Source organism: Bacillus rossius, chromosome 16, assembly GCF_032445375.1.
Source record: "Bacillus rossius redtenbacheri isolate Brsri chromosome 16, Brsri_v3, whole genome shotgun sequence".
In the NCBI taxonomy this organism is placed as follows: domain Eukaryota; kingdom Metazoa; phylum Arthropoda; class Insecta; order Phasmatodea; family Bacillidae; genus Bacillus; species Bacillus rossius.
This window is the reverse complement of record NC_086343.1, coordinates 28,231,583-28,255,413: the sequence shown is the minus strand read 5'-3', so window position 1 is coordinate 28,255,413 and position 23,831 is coordinate 28,231,583. Positions and strand designations below refer to the sequence as shown.

The following is a 23,831-nucleotide window of genomic DNA, read 5'->3' as shown; positions in this document are numbered from 1 at the left end:
TTCAAAATAAATTTTGACCTACTTTATATAGTAAATTTAAAATACTTATTGGTGGAAAATAACTTGAACGTTTATGTATTTTATCGCTCAAAGACTTGTTGGAACCTACAGATTCGAAGCAATTCAATACCCCGAAGATCTTAATGAAATTTAAGAACAACCGTTACTAATACTTATCTTTATAACACTATCTAACAATGTTTCAGAACATCAAATACAGCTCCGTAGGCGCCAATACTTTAGCTACTAGCGACTTTAACAATCGCGCACCGTTCGTTCACTATTTGTATTCAAAATGAAGCTAATGGTCTATTATTATTCAAAGCATCTGTATAATTTCATTTAATTTATTTAAAAATCGACATTATAGGTTTGAATTTATCTACAACATTAATTTATTCCAAGTCAAATTCTCTAGTTACACAAGAAAGTAACATTTAGCATGTTTGAATACAAGTGGAGCCAGGTGGAGTAACTTCCCAGTTATAGTGGAATAATGTAATAAAACGGCTACTTCGTTATGTAATTATGTACCTAGATGCGTACGATTTATGAAAACATTTTTTGGTTAGTTGAGCTTTGACAAGTGCCAGTTGTGTACATATTAAATCAAACAACAGATGTTTTCTTTTATGTTGTTTGAAATATTCATTGTAGCAATCATAATTGTATCAGTGTAACCTACATATTGTTAGTAATTAAGTATTTCACTGTTCTTGTAACTTTAACCCAAAATATATGTTATGTGCGGTATTCTAGGGTTCAATATAAAAATGTATAAGTAGGCCTATAATAAGTAAGCATGCTTTAAAACCCGCCATTTGGTAAGGTATGTTCATGATTAATTTACATATAGAATAGTTACCTAAATTATAATGATATGTGAATATGTTCCTTACTATTTTTAACGGTATAAATTGAAACAAAAATTTGTTTCAACTACGATGCATGTACACAAGATAGGCTAACTTTCAAAAGAAGGTTTGAATGAATACAAGGTTTCGCCAAAGCTATTTTCTGATGCAAGAAGTACATAGTAAATGTGTTTTTGTGTGCTTTACTGTAAGACCTATCCTACTGTAAATTCATTTCATATCGTTAACTTAATATATTCTCCATAATCTTTTATCTTTTATCTTTTCTGCACACATTACTTATTATTTTGTGGATGCGAATTGTAAAACTTTGATTCTTGCAAGGGCCGAACACGGAATGTCAACTTTCTAATGTATTCTATATACATTTTTTAAGTTAGTAATGTATTCTATATATTATATGTGTAAAATTTTTGACGTGATCACGTCTAATAAATCGATGAACGCCGGCTGAACGCACGAAAAAGTGTCCCGTTACACACGTTGTCCCGTTACGTACATTGTCCCATTTCTCTGTGTCCCGTTACGCTCATTTTATATTGCTCTTTGCTAACCTGAACCTCCTAGCATTGCGACCGAGTCTGTGGCGTAAATCTGTTTTCATGCATTTCAATGTAACATTTTCATTGCTCTTTGCTAACCCGTTCCTCCTAGCATTGCTGCAGAGTCCGTGGTGCAAATATATTATTTTTGACAGCATCTTGGTGTTGGGTAAGCCATTTTCCTTCACATCATCCTTGAAACACTCCCATTCGTTTCCTACTTTTCATATCATCGTCATATTCTTAAGAGAATTACACAGATTGAAAGAAGTTAAATTGCAAACATGTATAAACGTTATAGTTAAAATAATCTCTTTGTTAAAGTAATAAAAATATTTGAATTAATGAGTGCAAATAAAAGTCAATTTATCAATTAAATTGTAGATTTAATTTCACTCCTTTGTATCCATACAAAATAGTGATAATTCAATAAAAATGATTTAATTTTATTCATAAAAGTATGCAATCATTTCATCAATGTTTTGTTATGACGTTATCACGTTAAACTATCGTCCGTAAACCGACTTTACAGACAACCAATTTTTTTCCTGTATTCTATTTATATATATGTGTGTGTTTGTGTGTGTGTAAACTTTCTAATGCATTCTATATATGTACAACGTGTATCTTAAACATACTGACAAATTCTGGCATACTATTCCTGGCGAAAATACAAGACGAAAACCTGTGTACCATACTTTTCTCGTAAATGGATTCGGAGTTTTGAACCCCCAAAAATAAAATTTTCCTATTCTTGAATAACTTGCACTGTGTCTGATGATTTTGTAGAACACAAATTGTTCACCACGAGATACGTGGGTTGTAATGAACATCCTTCAATGAATATAACGGCATTTCTGTTTTAGCAAATTTTATCACCTGAAAAGCTAATAAAAAATAAAAAAATAAACCAGGGCAGGCATTACAAAGCACGTTTGCAAGGTGTAAAGTTTCCTTCCTAAAAAATCATATGCCACAGTTTACTTACTGATGATGTTAATTTCAAGATATAGAAAATTCCATTTTCGGAGGTTCGTAACTCGATTTATGAGTGTGGCCATAGGCGGCAAGGCTACTTGATTTTAGATTTATTTTAATTAATTTTGAATTATGGCTGCTACGTAATTTTAGTTTTAATATTTGCCCCTATCTCGTTTTAAATACTATTACTCTGTTCTCTTCCTTTTCCAAAAGGTCTTTGAATAATTTACTTAAGAATTTTGGGGCACCCGTTTATTGGAGCAGCCCGCAAAATTATAATTTGTAAAAGATTAAGAATTTACGTGGAGTGTTTAAGGCTGTTCCCAGACGGGTGTCTGACTTGTGGTGATGTGACACAGGGGGTGCCAACCACGACATGAGTAAAGTGGTTATTAGGCTTTCGTCTTGTATTCTTTCCAGAAACAGCCTGCCGAAGTTTGTACTTATGTTTTAAATACTCGTTGTGTATATATGTCAACTTTATATGTTTTATATAGTCTGCTCAATAACCAAGAGTAAACTTACTTTGGTTAAGTTGCTGAACCTATGACTAGCCTATGGAAAGAAAACGCTACGTAACATGAACGAAAATAAATCTGAAGTAATACATAATTTTTCACTCAAATTAATTACATGTTTCAGTATTAATTTTCGATGGGCTCTTTCGTGGGCATCTTTATTGGAAGGCTGCGGTGTGCTAGGGTTAATGGCTGTCGCTCATTAGCTGTTATAGTCTCTGTATCATATTTAGATATACCGTAGCTTCAATTACAGAATAGCCACTGAGCGACAGGCAGCAAGCCCTCCCATACCTTAGGCCGCGGCCTTCCACCATAGACACTCTTAACGACACATATAATTTAGTCTAAAATTTGCCTCAATATAGATACACTACTTAAAATATAACAAGACTCACTGGAAAAGGATTGAAACTAAGGCCAACGCGAATGCGAGTTCAGTAATTGAACCTTCAGAGGTAGTATATACATAGGTGGGTAGTTACAACGACCATGTTCTACGTAACTACGTTATATGAGAAGAGACATAAGTTTTCTTTCTGTAGCGAGAAGTTGGCTGAATTTCAACATAACACAATAATTATATAGTGAACTGTCATTCAATTTCGAAAAACAGATATAACTTCCATTGAGATGAAGTTCATGTTGTCCGAATTTTGACGTTCACTTTTTTAGAAAGTTTCTGGCAGTCCAATAGTTTTCTGGTAAAATAAGATCTTTGCAATCCTGTTTACAGAGACCTTTCTCACAAGCTAAACGTCAAAATTCGTACAATGAAATAGATTATAGTAGTTCTGTTTAAATTATGATTACCAGTTGTGATTGCAATAATAATAATTTATGTGTAATATACTGTATTGCCAGTAACATTCACTTTTAAGTTCACTTAATTGGTTACGGAGCAAATATTATGTTGATCGATAAAAAAAGGTAATCTTAATTATACACAACATACATTTATAAAAGTTAAATTAAAGTTAAAATTAAAGTATGGACATTTGGATTTAGAGAAAATATAGAAACTAGTATCTAGGTCCATTGCGGGGGAAAAAAAAGACAAATTCTTGTTTGACTTTTCAATCAAAAAAGTAGACTATACGGACTTCATGTTTTTTTTAAACTTCGAAACAAAATTTGGAGAAACAATTAGCAAATGTTCATGTAGAAAATAGTACACAAGAAACTGATTAGAATAATATTTCCTGGAGTAGTTCAGCTTCAGTTGCCCGAACCAGTGCCTAGTAATTCGGGTCAGCCAGACAACGCTGACCAGACAGAGCTGAAAACTGTTCCAGCCTATCAGGACGCGCCATTGGTATTAACGCAACCTCGCGCGATAAGAGCAGAAAAAGTTGAGGTCAAGCCAATATTTTGTAATGCGGAAAGTGCCGACATCGGCGATTTACAGAGTTTAATATGCTGTTATCTTCTCAAACTATTAACAAATTATGTTGTTTTTTATTCTCTACAAATCAACGGTACATTTGTTACAAAACACGAGTCAGAAACTTCAAGTGTATTAAAAAAGGTATAAATAAGAAGCTTCGTTCTGAAGTTGTCAGGCAGATGACAATACTGAACTATTAGGTATGTAGTGTAACCTTGTATCTAAAGTTCTATTTTTTTTTTGTTTCGCTTGCAGTAAAATGTAAAATAAACATGAGTGATAAATTTACTTAGTATTATTTTATGTACCAGAACTGTTGTACGGTTTTTATTTAAACGAAGTGGTGTTGTATCACACAGTAACATCCACGGGCGCCAAAACAGTTAAGCATAAAAACGGCGTTCCTTTAAACGAAAAAAAAAAAAATGTTCTATCCGCTCTGTCTGGTTATGTATGAAACGGGCGTGATGAGTCCAGTGTCGTCTTGTGCTTCTCAGCACATCACAAAGCCGTTGCGTTGGCTGCTAGAGCTGACTCATCCCACCCCTATCAGCCGTCCCACATTCGTCTTGTCTCTCACATGTCCCCACATGTCTCTCACTTCCCCCCCCCCTCCCTCTCACGGGTGACATTCCGTTTTCCTACTAGTTCGCGGGGTCTCCACTTGGATTGGATATGCTCTATACGCCCGTGGCCGAACGCTGCGCTATCCTACGAGGAAAAAATGAACCACTTCAACTGACCGCGCGCGAGAAAATATTATCTCCCACGCGCTCTTAAGCAATTTTACTAAAGCATTCCAGCCACACAGGTTGCCAGCAAGAGATGCTTCTCTTCTGCTGGAAACACTATCTCCAATCGTAAAGCTAATTTAACTCCTGAACGTGCAGAACACATTATTTTTCTGCATGATAGATTAAAGAACAGAATTTAATACTCTATGACAATCTCTCTCAGAATTGTTGTGCTAAAAAGTGTAAATGAAACAATGTGAATGTACTTTTCAAACAACATGATTTTTGGTGCTAAGTTTGTTGAAGCTCAGTAAGGACTCCAGAAAAATTGACAAGGATGAAATTATTCCAAAGATATGTTACATTTACACAAACATATACTTGTAAACTGTGCTTATGTTAGTTTGATGATATCAGTTATTAATGAACCAATGGAAACAGGTAAGATTCAATGAAAAAATGTTTTTTTTTTTCCTAGCAGTGCAAAATGTAAATTCACTCTGTAAATAGTTACCCAAAATTAATAAGCCCACTTCATTTTAATACTTTTTTCAAATATTATACTAAGTTTAAGGTAAAAATAATTTCCCAAAAGTGTAACTGTACCACAAAAGCTCGAGCTCGCTCAAAGCTCAAGAACTTGCAAGTAGGCTCGCTAGAGCTCGGCTCGAATTAATATTCTTAGGCTCGCAGACCTCTAAAAAAAAAAGGCCTATATTTTTAGCTTTTTGTGAAAGTAATAAGTAGCTTTAACATGTATGTCTACCTAATTCTTATTTTTGTAAAATCATTTTTTCAATGTATGTATATACAGCCTACCATAAATCTTATGTCAAAGTGTTTTATTTCGTATGTAAACTGTAGCAGTGTAGCCTATATAAATCTGTGAATGTTGTATATGAAAGTAACAAATAGCATTTGAAGAAGTTCTTACATTCAAGTTAATTATCATTTATACAACTGCCAACTGGAAATTATATGTAATAAAATATTGTCAATTCTTTTGTTTGTAAAACTATTTATCCTTCAGTAATATGAGTATATAAACTTAATGCAAACTATTATGATAATAAAACTTAAAAACGAAAGAAAAGATTCGAAATTGGAATCAAATTTCAAATAGTTGGTAGGGATTAGACTCTGAATCGAATCGAACTGAAAATGGAGGATTCGCACAGCCCTACTTAATTCCATCATATAACTTGCACTTTGGTGCTCTATGGTCTATGGTGTATTACCGAAGTTGCATTTTTATGTTATACTGCATTTTGATATGCTTTTCATTTTTATCACAATTCAGTAATTCAATTTATAATCTTGTCCCCCATTCATTCATTATTGATCATGATCAGAAGAAATGCTATATTTAGATATTTGACTAGACATCAAATACATTTTTCGTACTCTCTTGTGCAATCAATTTTTTTTATGAAAAGAACCTTTTACTTCATCTCATTCACTATCAAGATTTAGATATATATTTGTAATATCACAAAAACCTCAAGAAAATAAAAATGCTACACAGTTGATGTTCAAAAAATAATTTTGTTGTTGGTATATACAGATAAGCCCCTATTGTCTTGAATACACACACATCTAACCCAAGCATAGTGCCTATTAGAAATTTGTAAACCTGATCTTTTAATTTAAAGGTGAGGTACAAAAAACTAATTAAAAAAGCTTTTTATATGTATATATAACATGGCCCAAAATTCACCAATTGAACTGTGCATTTGCAAAGTGTGGTTTGCTGAAAAGTCATAAACAAAAGAACATTAATATACCCTCATTTATTCATTACTTGCACCTATAAGTCTTTATTAAGGAGTTTTTAAGGATCCTTATTGTAATTTGGGGACTTTTAGGGCCCCTATTCGATTAAAGAAAAATTAAGGATTTTTAAGGATATTAATGCATACAAACCCTGTATTAATACAAAGTTTTTTTGTATAGCGTTCAAGTTAATAATATAACTAATACAGTTTTGTAACTAAGATAATGATTTCCATGAGTTTTGAGTTTCCTGGGCTTTAAAGACACCTGATTTTTCCTGTTTTTCAGATTCAGCCTGTCTGTGGAAAACCTGGATGTTTTTTTTAAGGAAATGGATGGAAAAACAGAATACCTCTTATAGAAAAAAAGACTTTTATTAGGTACAACATTATAACGCACAATTCACTTCATTCAACAACACATTGCAGACATTCACAGCTGCACAGACATCACCCTAGCGTCTAGCTCCAGGGGGCAGAACTGTCGTGACGAACGCGTCCGCTCCGGGACGGCGGAGCGAGAACGGTCACACCTGCCCGCGGTAGGCACTTTTACACACGCTGGATACAGAGAATAATATGTTTAAGCACACACACGCATTCGGCCGACGTGACGGGGGGGACCCCGGGCGCTTTTCGAGCTCGACCGTCGCGGAAGCCCGGTGGCTGGCTCGGTGCTCGGTGCTCGGCGAGTTCGGGCGACAGGCTCGGACGTGGCAGGCCATAGTTTCTCGGGACAGCAGAACAGAAACACCATCACCACTGCAACCTTGCCCAAACAATGCCAAAAACACATTATGAAAAACACTCCTACAAACATCTCGGAAATACCTTACATTCTACTACGTACTGATAGTGGTTTTTTTTTCATCTCATGTGAAAGGTTGTATATTCCCCTCCAAAAAGTTATTATTTCACACTCTGGAAGCATCAAACATACTGAAACTTAAAAACCCAATTATGAAGAGCAAAAAAATGTGTTTAAAACATTTCTATTATTGAAGACCATACATGTAAACATAAACACAATACAACTAATGATGATGATGACCAGTTTCTGAAGTTAAGTGTAACAAAAATCCACACTGCTTTGCCAGCATTATCATGAAACATGACAATGTTCCAGGGTGGCCACAGACACGTGTACAAAAATTTCCACGACTTTCCATGATCAAAATTACAAACTTTCCTGATGTATTTTCTAAAATAATTAACCTATTTCGCAATTTTCTCAAATTAGAAATTAGTTGACATAGTTCAAACAACAACTTGTACACACCATTTTTACAGTGTGTATGATCATGCACATAATTACCTCCTGGAAAAAAAATTGTGCTCAAAGTCTGGGAGATGGCATACCGGAGCATGACATGAATCCCTCAAAATGAAATTACTACCACTGAGGAATTTCTTCAACTTTTCCAGATTTTAAAGTAGTGAATCCCTGACTTTCCCTGACCAATTTCAAATGTCCAGACTTTCCAGAATGTGGACACCCTGTTGTGCTTATAATTTCACCGTCCAACTGCACACACTGTTTCACCGATGTAAGGGTGTGCGAAGCTTTAAAAAATCAAAGTTTATTTTAACAATTTTTTTTTTTTTTTTACTTTGGGTATATTCGAAAATCTTGAAGGTTCTGAAGTCTAAAAATTACTGCCTGCAATATTTATCTTTTGACAAATATGTATCTTCTCTCACCTGAATGACAGACATATTGCAATGAGAAAAAAAATTGTTGGCACCTTTCACAAGCGTGGAGGCATCGGAAAAAAACAAAGGAATGTGATAAGCTTTTACTATCTTCTAATTTCCTCCTCTAGTTAATAAATCTAAATATAACCCACAAATGTTAAAAGATACTAAACTAGTGGTGTAAATTTGCTTGTCTCTGTCATTTGCACTGTATTACCTAACAGAACCAGATTTACATTTGTAAGACCCTGCAACAGGAACAGATGGAAATGAATTGCTTCCAAATGCTTATCCTATAAATGATACACAAATAACTAACTATGTCTCTTAACTTCAGACACAGCTATTTCTCCCTCTCTCCCTTTCTCTTTCTCCCAACTGGATGCCTCATCTGAAGGGGGATAAGAGTCCAACTAACGAAGGAGAATCCTTGTACTACACACAACAGCAGGTGCCTGGGAAACACATGTCAGAGGACAGAACTACCCTTACGTTATGGGGTTCTATCAGGAATGAACCTATCCAGTCTACAGAAAAACAACACAGACGTTTAGAAGAGTAAGATTCTGCCAAGTATACGTAACTGTCAAAATTGTTTTGTTCATATGATCTGTAATCTCTGTACACAAATAAAAGCAAAAGAACTGGCAAAATTCTTCATACCAAATTTTAACACTGTTTATATTTATTTAGGTAATGCTTTAAACTTATATAATTGACAGAGACTAAGCAAATTTCCTAACAAGGTTTTTCAGGATTTGCACAACAGCAAAGAGAGTCTTTTGAAAATATGCTTATTCAAAGGCAATAACTGTAATGTTTTCACATGTAAAATATTGCTAAGTAAGTTAATCTCACTATCATGATTTTTTTTTGTTTTTATAATTTTTGCTATTTAATTACATGCAACAGCATTTGCATCTACCATGCTAAATGTTTCCCACATTTTTTTTATTCAGTGTGTGATATGCAGAATGTACTGACAGAACACTCACTTAAGCACTCAAAAGTTGTATATATGGAATTTTCATAACGTAACAAAATATTTATGTGAATTTTGACTTCCATTGGAACTGAAACAAAACATCTCCGCACACCCCTACACTAATGGCACAATACATAAATACTCAAAAACAGAGCCAAAATAGTTTCTACAAAACTTCTGCTCTACGTTAGCAAACACGTGCAACACTTTAGCCAATGAACGTACAAGCCAGTGAAACAAACTGAACTTGGGAAGAAAATTATGATCTTGTGAGCATAATGTTGCTCAGTTAACACACTTATAATGTACTGCAAGAAAAAAATGTCAATTGTAGCAATTATAAAAGAATCCCTAACTAACGCAACTTTATTGAAAATGTAACATACATATTCCACAAGCAAGAGTGGATCCAGCCAACAGGATTTGCACGGGGTAATAGTACTACTGAGGAAATAAACCGGTACTATACTAGGTCTAGACTCCCGATGCCTCCCCCAGAAGTCTATATGTTAGATCTGCCCGTCCACAAGCACAGATATTACCAACATTTATAAAGTTTCTCTAACTTTAAGAAAAAAAAATACAGAGGAACAAAGTTAACAATGGCAAAACCATTTAAATTTAAAATATGTTGCATATTGTTCAAAACTGAAGGGAACACCAAAGTTTTTAAAAGCATTTATGTAGACATTTCTAAAAATGACCAAAAGTTTTAGTGTTCTAAAAAATCAATATCACTAACAGTAAAAATACTTAGCTTCATTTAGTAAACAAACTATGAAAAGAGTGTGCAAAATTTGCAAAAAAAAAAAAATTAAAAAAAAAGAATGAATACGTGCACATAGCTGACACTGCCAATTTAATATTTTTATATGGCCACATTTCATTTACTTAAATAAATTTGTCCAAGTAGTCAGTCAGTAGTAAATTTTTTACTATGCCTTAAAATTAAATTAAATTTAACATTAAAAGATTATTTACTTTTAAATTCAAATTTTGATTCAGACCCTAAAAAAAAACTTTATCACCCCTACAACATACTGTACATTAATTACGCTTGATCCAAAAACTTAAATGTTCATAGGAGTACAATATTTCATGTATACCACTCAGTACACTGTAATTTTGATCACAGAGGTTGAGAAATAATCCCATGCAACAGCCCTCTAATATATGCATAAGGATTTTTTTTTTTTTTTTTAAACCTTCTGTATCTACAACTACATTTAGCTGCAAATTCAGTAATTTCATTATCATAGTGAGTACAGTAATTCCCTAATCAAGTCAATGCTGGTAACAGAATACACATATGCTCCAGAAATGAACTTTTTTTTTTCACACTCAAAATCCATACCTGCTGCTGATAAAGAGCAAATACTACTTAATTCCATTATAATCACTTTTAAATTGCTATGAGGACTTTTGTACAATATGCACCTCTAAAAGACTATGTGATTACATAATTACTAAACAATTTTTTAAGTGACAGGTGATGGTATTCATATTCATTTTCCTTCCAGTTGAATGGAATACTTGCCTATTACTATTTTCCTATTTCATGTCACTAAGAATCACATTGTTCAAAAAAACAGCATTAATGATACACACAGGTCATTTTCAACATAAAGATTACCTCAGCTTCAAATCGCAGAGTTCTTTTCCACAAGTAGAGTATGAATGCATATATTTGTTACAAAAATATAAAACAAATAGTAAAATGTCCAAGACTAACCAAAATTATAATAAAAAAAAAACACACATTACAAAATGGAAACATTATAAAATTTTCGCTCATTTTACATAAATTAAAATTTAAGAGTATAGGGTGGGAAACAAGTACTCAAAGGTTGGTATTTGTAGATACAAGTTGGACAACCCAGGGGGAGACACGAATAAGAACTGCTTATAGCCAGCCAAGTATCACTGCAGGCATGTGTGTTCACCTACGCAGACCAGCTTGTCTAGCATACCCGACAAAAACATTTTTTTTTTTTGGAGAAAATTCAAGACAAAAATAAGAAGAAAAATATCATGAAAGAAGTTATATATCATTTCTGAACATTTCATAAGGATTAAAGATTCTGGCTTACAAAGAAAATAAACGTAAGTAAAACCCCTTGTAATTCAACACACTGATACACGTTTCCTTTGAACATGAGGAAATTTCAGCTTAGTTTGGCCAAACAATAGTTCTATGGTTGAGATGAAGACAGTGAGTAGTACTAAAACAAGATGCATAACCCACTCCATCTGAAAGAGATTTGTGCAATCCACGCTTACGGCAGTGTCTCAATCATAATTTTTCTGGAAAAATATATTTGGTTACGTTAAAAGTAAACTACAGCAAAACCCCATTATTTACATTTTTCAGTGGGAGCAAAGAAAAAATGTAAATTACGGAAAAGTGCAAACTGAGGGAAAACTCTAGAACTTATCTAATATATGTGTCCGAATAATACACTATGCTACTCAAGCCATGCCCAAAATACAGTACATAAAAAACAACAAAATGTTTAGATTTATTATTAATTTAATTAATTCTTACTTGTATTATAAGGTTTGAAAAAACATACAAAAAATTGAGGTGATTAAAAAGCTTCCAAAAGAGAATTTACATCTCAAACAAATATTATCAAACTAAAATATTACTTTGTATCAACTCGGCACTGGCTAAATTTTCACGTGTGCTACACAGCGGTGATGGAACTGATAACGGAAAATGTGTCTGAAAGACAATTTACACTTCCCAAAATGTTGCATTCCTGTCAATTAAATAAGTAGATGGAAATTTCCTACAAAATAATGGATTTCAATGAAAAAAAAAAAGTAACCTAGTTTTTGGGCAACTTTAACATGAGAAATAATGACGTACAATCATACATTGTATGGAGAAAATGGCGGGACAGAAACATTAGATCATATTTGATGGGAAATCTGAATGCGTGAGGATGTTTGAAATGAGTTTTGAGCTAATAAAAACCAGTTCTTACATTGTTTACGAGAGGTGAATGGCAGGAAGAAAGTAATTTTTGCGATGTAATTAGAGGGGAAGTAATTGTATTACATTTTCATGATATGTAATTGGGGCCTAAAAAAAATGTCAACTACGGGTAAAAATAAATACCACGGTATTTCACTGTATGCGAATACAAGTCATGATAGCACCAACCCCACATATTTTGACCTCAAAATAATCATAAAAATCACGATAATACCTTGCCTGACATTCAAAACCAACTAAAATCATTTTTCAAACATGGAAAATCTAAAAACTTAATACTGTACATAGTTTGAATCTTAACTGCACACTTCTATCTGGCTCTTATCAGCTAGATAACATTCAAACCTATACCTTGACTTGAACAAACAGATCAAAATGAAATCTTTTAAGAAACATTGGGAGTTTGCAACCTCTTGATTGATGTAGTTCAAAACTAACTCAATAAGAAATAAAATGATGCACAATAATCTTTTTACATGATATTATGGTCCAGATGTTTTCATAGGTGATACTAGGTTTGAGAATACTGCCAATGAATTTTTACCAAAAAAATAATATATCTCTCACATTTTGCCAGATAATAGGTTTGCTCAAATTACATGTCTTTTTTTCAGGGCCACATACACTAAGAAGTCATGTACACACTTTCCAAATAAAAACTGCATTATCTAGGAAACTTCTGTAGTATTGATTAGCAGATACATTTCAGCTGAGGAAATACCTAGTTATTTTAAAATCTCGCCAAGTCTTTCAGACAGAATTTAATCAAACTGGAACTCTGCATGCTAAAATCAGCAAAGTTAGCTCACAAATAACCAAAATAATATCCTAAGAACAATCAACCTTTAATTTGAGGCATGAATTAAATAACAGAATGAACTAATGACTGTTCTGCTTCCCGATTCATGTGAGCCTTCCGTCTCAAATGTACTGCAATACAATAATTGGAAAGTAGCAGACAACACATGTCAATGTGAACTGTACAACAAATAACAATTTAAAATAAATCAACAAAATTTATTTTAAAAAATAACATAAGTAACATTAGCAAAAGCTACTACATAGTGTAAGGAAGCTCAATCATGAATGGAATGCAAATATTCATAAAGTTCTACTGGAATGGCTGAAACAAGCACAGTCAAGAGGAAAATTTGAGCAAATTAGGTCTTTAAACTCTTTATCACACAAGATTACCACACATACAGATCATGGTACTTATTATTGCAGTTTTACTTTCTCAGGAAAACAATTATTTTCAATAAAAGTTAAAACATTGCTACTTGCCAATGACTGTAACAACAATAAGTCAGTACATGTTAAAAAAAATTACTTTTAAAAATATGTATAAGCATTGCCAATTCCACAGAAAATATATTAGGGTCTTTAAACAGTTTTCTTAAAAACTAAAAAACACCAGACTTAAAAGTAAAAAATTTTTTTTTACCTAAAATCATGAATTAAAAATTTTTTTAATAGCACTTTCTGCAAGAAAAACGTGCTGGAAAGCAGACAATGACAAACAGAAATGACAGTTTCAAAAACACTAGTTACAAAATATAGTAAAAATCAACAGATATGAAAGGAAAGTTGTAATTTTACGAGCGTGACCACATGGCATCAGTCCCTGCGAACATCATCTGGATCTCCGGGGTCCCCCTCACACCCGCCGCTCACAACACTCGCACCGGGGCAGAGCACCGTCGCAGTCCGCGCCTCGAGAGTCTATCTCGCACGTCCGCACCGCTAACCCACTCGCCGAACACTCCCCCTACCCCTCAAGCACCGCCTCCTGCCCCTTGTGATCATTCCCGCCACCCTCTGGCATCGACAGAGCACCGGTCAAACCCTGGAAGTACAGACACGTGATACGAGACACATTCAAGTCAACGAGCACCAACAGCAAACCAGAAGCTTTGAACACACACAACTTCATGTTTCAATTCACTTGGTGACTGTAATTTGCTGTTTACAAACAGAACCCCAGGTAAAGACGCATTGGAACCAAGAAAAAAATAAGATAAGTAAATGTAAAAAAAAAGTAAGGGCAGAGAAATAAAGAAACAAGTAGCAAACTAAACTGCATAGACAGCACATTAAATATACTGTCAACACACACAAATAAATAGTTAACTATTTACTAACTTGCAAAAAAAATAATGATGTAGGAAGCTCCTTAGGAAGGTGCTTCTGTATTATCAGCTGAAAATCCATCCTTTGAGTGACTGAACAAGCAATTTCAGACAAAAAAAAATTCACACAATTTCCTGAAGAACATACAACAAAACAGCAAAGGACCGAGATTAGGTTATGAAAAGAAAGGACTAGCGTTAATACTATTAAACCACATTATCAATTGAAGGCTGAAGCCATTGCTGAATAGTAATTAAAAATATGTGTATCCAAAAGATTGTATTTTAAGTTATAAAGCTTCATAAGGACTTACGGATTTGGCTTAAACTGAGTGATTAGAAGCTGGTAGGGGTCCCTTTCAACGTCCTAAAATCTCTCACCTGAGTGGGCCCTAGGAAGAGAGAAAAAGCTCTTTAAAGATTTTAAAGTAGAGTTTGAGGGATATCTGATATATATCTGACTTTTCATGATGGCAATTTTTACAATTCTTAATACAGAGTTATTTTTCAGGCTATTAAATACATTTCAAGCATTTGCCTTTATACAGCTAGTTTGTTTTGCTAACCAGTCACTAACAAGAAAGCCCTCATAAACTCCATTGATTAATATCTCCATGATCTAACCATTGAATTTTCCACGAATGTCTTAAAAGAGGCACAATATAGGAACACCAACCATATTACAGAGAAAGAATAAAATTAAAGATGGTGATTTTGAAGCATGACAGAAAAAATATTAGAAATTCAGTTATACGAGTAGGTCTTTTACCGCTAAGTAACTTCGTAGGTCTTAAAATTACATTTATTCACAGCCTGACTACAGTGTACTGAGGCACCACTGCACGGCTCACCACGGACTGATGCGTGGCACCAGTAGTGACTGAAGTTGGCTCGACCGAACTCACTCATAGGCTTCTGTGATTGCAGTTTTTTTTCACTTCAAAACAAATATATAATTACTCACAAAAATGTAATTTTTATTTCAAATAGATTTTAAATAAACAGTGCAACTTATTTTTTTGTATTTCAGAGGAATCCAAGAAAAACTGTTGCCAAAAAGAGTATGATAAAAAGAGAGAAATATGAACAGTATAAACCTTATATGGAACCACAATAGAGTAATGTAAAATGAAAGAAAATTATAAACCAGAACAAACTTTAAAGATGGAAAAATTTTTGCTGATTGTACTGATAAAATACATTAAAAAAAAAATAGTTTCAATAATTTTTGTTTGTATTATCTTTTACATATAAAAGCATGTTTTTATCATGTTTCAGAAAATAACTCAAAATTTCTGACAGAAAGAGTTTATGTTGTGTTACAGGCAAGTTAAGACAGCTAATGAAGCTATCCAAAATGTTAAGCCAAATATGCAATTATTCAATTATAATTCTAAAAATTTTTACTTGCAGAACTTAACTCACTCATACTAGATCTCAAACTAATGCACTAATGGTCACGATGGCTGAGGGGGGGCATATTACCCGCCTCCCACAAACCTGAAGTGCGCTCAAAGGCAGCTCACATGTTTCGCAAGCTCGAAACGTGACAGATGTTGCTGTGAGCCACTTTCAAACTCATCCACACCTCCCCCCTCCCCCCAACAAACCATTTTGAGTGACAATGTCGACAAACCCAACTTCATTTATCAGTAGGGGCAGGCAATTTTCGCGAATAAATCTGAACGCCTTTAGACTGCAACAAGGTATACCCGCACCAGAGGTTTCTTCCTTGTGATTGGCGGCCGTCTGCAAGAGAAGTCGTTTCTTTTTTTGACCGAGCCACTCAGGATGGGTTTGCTTCCGCACTGAATTACTGTGATTGGTGTTGTAACAATCGGCATGCGCCTGAAAGAAATTCACCCAATCACGAAACACAGGCGATGCTACAGTGTTTTAACTTATAACTAATCTCGGAATCTTTTCGCGAAATCTGCATGGCCCTATTTATCAGTAAGTGCACTCATTCGTGGGATAGACTTCCACTTAGTATTAATACAAACTAGAACCTTGATTATCAGACCTTCGATTAACCAACTCCTCAGATTATCCCACCATGTGTCCACCCATTTATTTTACGTATAAGTCACGCTCCCCACGCATGCTCAATTCATTAAGTTGTGATCAAGAAGTTTAAGGGATTCTGTGAGACTAAAAATTGCTACAAATAAGAAAAGGAAACGTGTTGTGTGCACAAACAAACAGAAACTAAGTGTTCTGCAAAGACTGACAAGGTGAGTCAGTTACTAAATAAGCCTCTGAAATGGATGGGTGAGTGGCAATCATTGAAGACTAGAAAAAGAACCGAAAATATCTTGGAAGCTATTTCGTTAACTGCAAATGGAGAAAATGCTTTAAAAACCAGAAAACCATTGAAAAAAACCAAAAATTATGCTCTTGGATGACGCCATGTGGGTTTGGTTTAACCGGGAAAGATGTAAGGAGACCCTATTTTCAGGCCCTATCATAAAAGAAAAACCTTTTTAGTTGCACCAAAAACTAAGGGGTGAAGCAGACGAACTCCAAGAAAGTGAAGAATGGCTTCACCGGTGGAAAAATCTTCATGGCATTAGGCAACTTGCTATTTCAGGTAAAAAAAAACTTTCTGCTGATAATGATGCATGTAGGGAGTTTGTTGTAAAATTTAAAGAAAAAAAAAGTCTCAGAAAATAAACTTGTAGCTGATCAATTATAGAACACTGATGAGATGGGGCTAAACTATTAAATACTCCCTCAAAGAATGAAAGTCATAGGCACGAACTAGCAAAGGACAGGCCGACCATTGCAACATGCAGCAATGCAAGTGACGGCTACAAATTGCCCTTGTTTCTAAATGGCAAATCTAAGAAACCAAGAGCCTTCAAAAACATAAAACATGTCAGCACTTCCTGTTTGTTTCAAAGCTCAAAAAAAGTACTTGACTGGTAATTTGTTTAAAGAATGGTTTTTGGATGCATTTGTTCCGGCTGTCAAAAAATATTTGAAATCAAAAAAACTTACCACCCCATGCAACTGTATTGCTAGACAATGCCCCAAGCTACCCCTATGAGTCTAAACTTCAACATGGTGACATTAATTCCTGCCAGAAAATTTCCCAAATTGAAAATTCCATTCTCACATAGTACTAATTTCTATTGGAAATGAACAATATCTACATTAAATAAAGATAAACATACACCATCAAATAACATTTGCGTATTTAAAGATTAGTTATTTACGGTATGAGTCCAAACATCACGTAACAGAACTGGGTGAGATAAGTTCTACAATCCTGTCTTGCATATTTCAATGATTGTTGCAAGATAAATAATTTTAGTTCATGTCTATAACAAAAAAAATAGTAACTGCACAATCTTAAATGTTTATTATATATTTAATTAAAATATTTTATTTGAAATGAAGTAGGCCAGACAACAGTATTACTCTACAGCACATGACTTAACAGAGCAGTTTCAAACATTAATTTTGCTTTTTGAGCTTTGTAATTTTAGTCCTAAGAGACAAGACATTTAAGGGCTTAGTACAGTAGCATAAATACATGGCTAAATTTCCAAGGTAGATTAATGGAAAAAAGAACCCCATAAATAAACCACAGAATTTAAATTTAAAAAAATAAGTAACATAGGCTTTGAGCAGAAAAATTCAAATTTTTTCCATGAACTCTAAAAACTTATGATAACACATATTCCATGAATTTTGACTGGATCAAAATACAATATTTTCAGAGTTTGCTTTATAACTACTAGTTCCTAAAATTCTTCTAGGTAGTACGGCAAGCGATTCTCTTCTACTTATCTGAGTGTATGCCAACCACAAGGGCTCAGTTCTTGTAGCATAGTTAGCTCCCTTTCCTCAACTGAGCTTGTGACATTCTAAACTGCTACCAGCTGCTTATCAAGTATATGCAACTCTCACATACCCCATTTATCTGAATACAAGGCGACTCAAATGCAAGATGAGGGTTAAGTTTACTCTTTAATCAGGAGAATTTTATTTTAACATGAGAAAATTTTTAAAAAGGCTTCCATACTAAGGTCCCTCCAGAGGAAATGATGAAATACTTTTGTTGTTGCCAAAAATTTTAATATCTCTCGTGACTGAAGGGTTGTATCGCCAAGTGTTGTATATATTCTGAAAATAGACAATTGTACGTTGCCTGTTAGTATGTACACTTACGCCATTGTGTGCCCACGTCATTGAGCAGGGAGGAGGGGTTGAAAGATGGCCTCGAAATTAACTCTGCGCAAATAAAGAATTAATCATAACTCTGCAACGGAAAGGGTTACACGAGTAGTGCTCAAAAAGGTTACCTAGGCAGAAAAAAAATAAGTTGTCGAGTAAAAAGTTGAAATAGTTTACAAAACATTCTAAAATTGCTTGTTTCAGGTGATGCCAAAAAATTACAGAAGAATTCAGCACCAGAGGCGGTGGGAAAGGGCTCATGCGCTCACGCCGGTTCTTACTGAATCATAGCACCAGAACTTATCAACAGAACAAGTGAGGCACCTTCGTGATTGCTGTAGACTTGAAGCATTGGGCGCTGTTGCAGAGACTACATTTGTGTCGACCAGCACAGAGGCTAGGACGGCTGAAATCAACTCAAACTGTGCAGACCTGATACAGATGGATGAAAACTATGCAAATGAAATACCTCAAGCTGCTACGCGGGGAAATATGAAACCTCATATTCTTAGGGATTCTGAAACAAGTCTACAGCCAAGTGAACTCATTCTATACGAGTGTCCGGACCACTATCGTACGCTCTGGCAGCGTGCTGATAATCATTTTAGGTGCCATTTTATAGGGAATGAATTCGAGTAACGTGTGCAGCATATGCGATAAATTATGGTTCAAGAAAGATCTCAAGCTGATGAATACGACTGTGGCAGCCTTTATTGCCATATACTTTCCCGGTGAACATGTGGTCAACTTTCAGCTCTGCAACAACTGTCTCAAATTGTGCAAAACAGGCAACATTCCGACAATTAGCAGAACCAACGGCTACGTCTATCCACCCGAGCTCGTTCATCTACACAAGCTTGATCCGACAACGGAACGACTGATCTAGCAGAGAATTCATTATATGAAAATACATTGTTTACGCCATTAGGGAAGCTACAGTATTGTGGGGCAAGTGATAAATGTGCCCGCAGACGTTCAGTCCATGATACACTGCCCGACCAGGTAACTCCACGACGATTATGCCTTTAAAACGAATTTGAAATGTTAACATTGTGCATAAGTCGACCTACTTGAGCGGCTACGTGCGAAATTCAGCAGTGGTTGTGTTATCAGGTGGAAAGTTAGATAAATGTAAAATATCTTTTTAAATTAACTGGAAAAAATTTAAATAAATACATTCATAAAAAACTTAATTTCTTTCCTCTTAAATTATACCTGATGGTCCACGACAGACGTTTTCATGCAAAACAAATTGTGGTATAGAAGTGATGCTACCCACACCAATTTTTTTTTGAGTCACGTAATTTGGGAATTGTAGAAATATTTTTAAAGAACTTAGATATATTTTTTTGTAACAAATAAAGTGCAAATATGAAGAAAAAAAAACATAATTAAATCCTGGTAATTACAGTCAACATTTCTAACCTCACTTTAATACTGCACCATTTTAATACTTTAATATAAAGCACACCTGAATCTCTAATAAAGTGGTTTCTGTTTTCTTTTAGCCTACTTAAACATATTCTTGAATTAATTTTGATGAAAATGAGTAAATTTCTTTGTTTATTTTACAGTTATAGTACCATATTTACACTACAAGACTGCAATGCCTCTGCATAAAATACAAATTTGGTTATTGATGAAAATAAATAAATGGATTTTTATTCTTTTTTCAACTCATCTTTACCTATTTATCTTGTATGAATTTAAACACATGTAAATTAACTTTATTTAATTATACCACAGATATTGTTGACATAAGTTAGAAAAATAGTACTTGACATCGGCATTAAATTCAAGTGGCAAGCAGGAAAAATACACCAACATTATGAATTGAAGACAAATTTGAATTTTTTAAGCTCCGAGTATGCAAAAATCTTTGTCTAGTTTGGAGTTGGATATGGTAGCTACAACCTGAGAAAAACTGTGCCTATTCGATAACAAGCTAAAACTTAAATAATCAAATACCACACATCTGCGACACTATATCAAATAGTGCTGAAAACTAGGGCTAGGTCTAATGATCATCCCGATACCACAGTATCGGCAGATATTGATGGTACCAACAGCATCTAGGAAAATAATTTTGAATGCTTGACACCGATACTACCAATCAAGATTTCCATTTCTTTATAAATGTGTAAAGTTTTGAGTGTTTGCCAGATCATTTCTGGCGAGTGAATTTAAATACCACTTAAGAGCTCTGCCTACCTGGGCGCACATACGATGTGCAGAGCTTCAGGAAAAACAACACAATTTCAAAACTACTCAAGATATCAGAGTGGGGTCTGTTTACGAAAAGCATTTAAGAATTCACTGAGGGCTGAAAAGTACTTTTAAATTCTGATTAAGTTTTTAAACTATTTTAGAAGAGTTAAAATGGCTGAGTATATCAGAGTAATTTTTAGGCGTAAAACAACTAGTACAGATTCTTGAAAGCACTTAAGGGACTTGCATCACTCATTTATCTTCATTTCTCCGCCATATAATGTTACGGTCACCGCTTGAATTTCACAGTTGTCCTGTGACGACGAGAAGACTGCACGCCAGTTCAAAGGAGACACCGCGCTAGAAGCATCAGCGAGCGTCGCGCTCATCACCTCGCCTCACTGACACAGATACACTCCTGACGAGGCGGGCCCCTTAAACCAGCAAAAAAAGTTAATCTGAAAGAGATTTTTGTTTGCAGCCCAGGCTCTGCTGTTCAATGTTCACAAAGCAAAAGAAAAGAATGAAGAGTAACAGAGGGTAAAGAGGGGAGGGGACAGAGGAATCGGCCAACACTGATATCACCACAGACATTCTGAAAACCACTTTCATTGAACCTTCATTAAGAAAGAAAGTATTTTCATTCACACTGATGGCTTGAAAAAAAATTACAAATGATTAATTATTCCGGCATTTAAATTTACTGCACCATAAATATTTTTTTTATAATTTTTTATTACTCTGAATTTCAAAAACTATTACCACGGTGAAATTACAGGCGATTTTGAACTCCCTCACTGAGTGTACAAAATAGAAGACCTGCAGATTAAGAGAAGTCAGATAATGGAAATATAAATAATTTTTTACTGTGATAATCTGTTGATGTTACTAGTATGCCCTGTTGGTAAACTGTATTTATTTATTGTTTTCAAAATTTTAAAAATAGAAGTTGTGTGAAATGCATTCAAACTTACTGTTGTGCTCGAAATAAGGTAGTATGCCAATTTAATTGACATGCTGAACCCAAACTACCCTTCCCAGTTCGTCCAAAGCACCGCACATCAAGCACATGTCTATTGCTTTCAAAAACGTTCAGATCATGCTGATGCTCGGTATCAACAGCAACCCAGCGATGGCAAAGTAGTAGAACAAAACGTCTTTCCTCTGCATAAAAAACTGAAGCAAACGGTATACACAATTTTTAACGATCACTTTATGCAGAGCGATACTTTCAAACGCGAACAATAACAAAATCACACAGAATCTGCCCTCTCTACAGCGAACCCTGGAGCTAGGAGTAGAAGCTTTGAAATCTTCTCAGAAACTTTTTAAAAGCGATAACAAGTGTTCATGTGCGCGTAAGCTGCTGCATGTGAAAGCCACCCCTGCAACAAAGATGACAAAAAAAAAAAATTACCACCACCAACAAAAATCTTCCGCAGAAAACACCAACAGCATTTGAAAAACAGTAAAAGGTCTTTAATCCGGCATGTTCGAGACCACAGCCATCTGGATTAGTTCAGACATGATGTTTTGCAAATTGTAGTTTTCACAACTTATTACTAGATACACAATCTTATTGTTTATTTCCTAAAGTGAATTTCGTTTTTAAATCTGGAGATTTTGGTGTTACTTTTTTTTATGACATGTTTATTAAAAAAACATAGCATATTACTGAACAAATAAGATACTTAAATATTTCATTATATTAATTTTAACAAAACAGTGCCATTTTGACTGATACATGATGCACTTTCTCAATATAACGATTTGTAATATGCATGTATAACTTTTCAGAACAAATAAAATAAAACTGTTAAGTATTTCTGCATTTGAAAAATGTTCTAAGGTCGTAAAGTAACACTTAGTAATCAATAACAGTTACAACAATATAAAAAAATGCAGGTTATCCAGTTTTCTGATTTACTGTACCATATTTCACTTTCATAAACCATAAAAAGACATATTATTTTTGACATTGCCGTGCATGCAGTGGCAACGGCACTTGCGTAGCATTAAATACAATGCAATGAATTAGTAAAGCAACAAATTAATAATTTTCTTCCTTCATTGCATAATTATTTCCGACAATGCCCAAGTGTTCAGCAAACGTTTATATTCCGCCATCCTGCATGTCAACAGCAGCTCTGAAGAAAAAAACCAGAAGCGCTCAGGGCTAGTTTATCTTGAGCCACTAGGATGTGCTAGTGGCAAATCATGGCAAAATCACATTTAGTAAACAGAGTCGGGAATTACGTTAACAGGTTAAATAATCTTTCTAATAATAGAAAATGTTAAGTTTAAGCTTTTTAAATTCTTATTAGAACTGAAATATATCTCCTATATCAATAAAATTGATATTTTGAAACTCAGAAATGTTCGTAATGACTACATAGGACAAAAAAAAATGTTAGCCCAGGCTCTATTATGGAAACTAAGCAGTAAGTGATTTTTAAAATTTCATTTTAGGTTTTTTTTTAGGGCTGGGCCGATGCCGATCACAATAATTGGCCGATTTTAACACATCGGCATCGGTACCGATCTGCAAATTATATACCGATCACCAAACGCTGATCATTACATACTAAATCAAAATTAATAAATACTGAATTAAGCTTAAAAATGCACAGTTGTACGTTTCAAATTTACTTACAAAATAACTAAATAAGGTAGGGCTACAATCGCGTATAAAAAAAACACGAATTTACAGTACAGTAGAGCCTCGATGATACGTTCCTGTTTCATACATTTTCCCGTGTCATACTCCGATTAATTTTGGTCCCGCCGAAAGTAATATATTTACAATGGTTTATTTTCCTGGA

General features: G+C 34.4%; 1 protein-coding gene across 2 annotated transcripts in view; it reads right to left on the bottom strand.

Moving 5' to 3' along the window:
• Positions 1-7,165: 7,165 nt before the first annotated feature.
• Positions 7,166-23,831, bottom strand: part of LOC134539931 (ataxin-2-like protein) — a 122,280-nt gene continuing 105,614 nt past the window's right edge. For both annotated transcript variants that reach the window (XM_063382294.1, XM_063382295.1), the window contains exon 11: positions 7,166-22,394. The gene's annotated coding sequence lies outside the window, so the exon portion shown is untranslated. The remainder of the gene's footprint in view (positions 22,395-23,831) is intronic.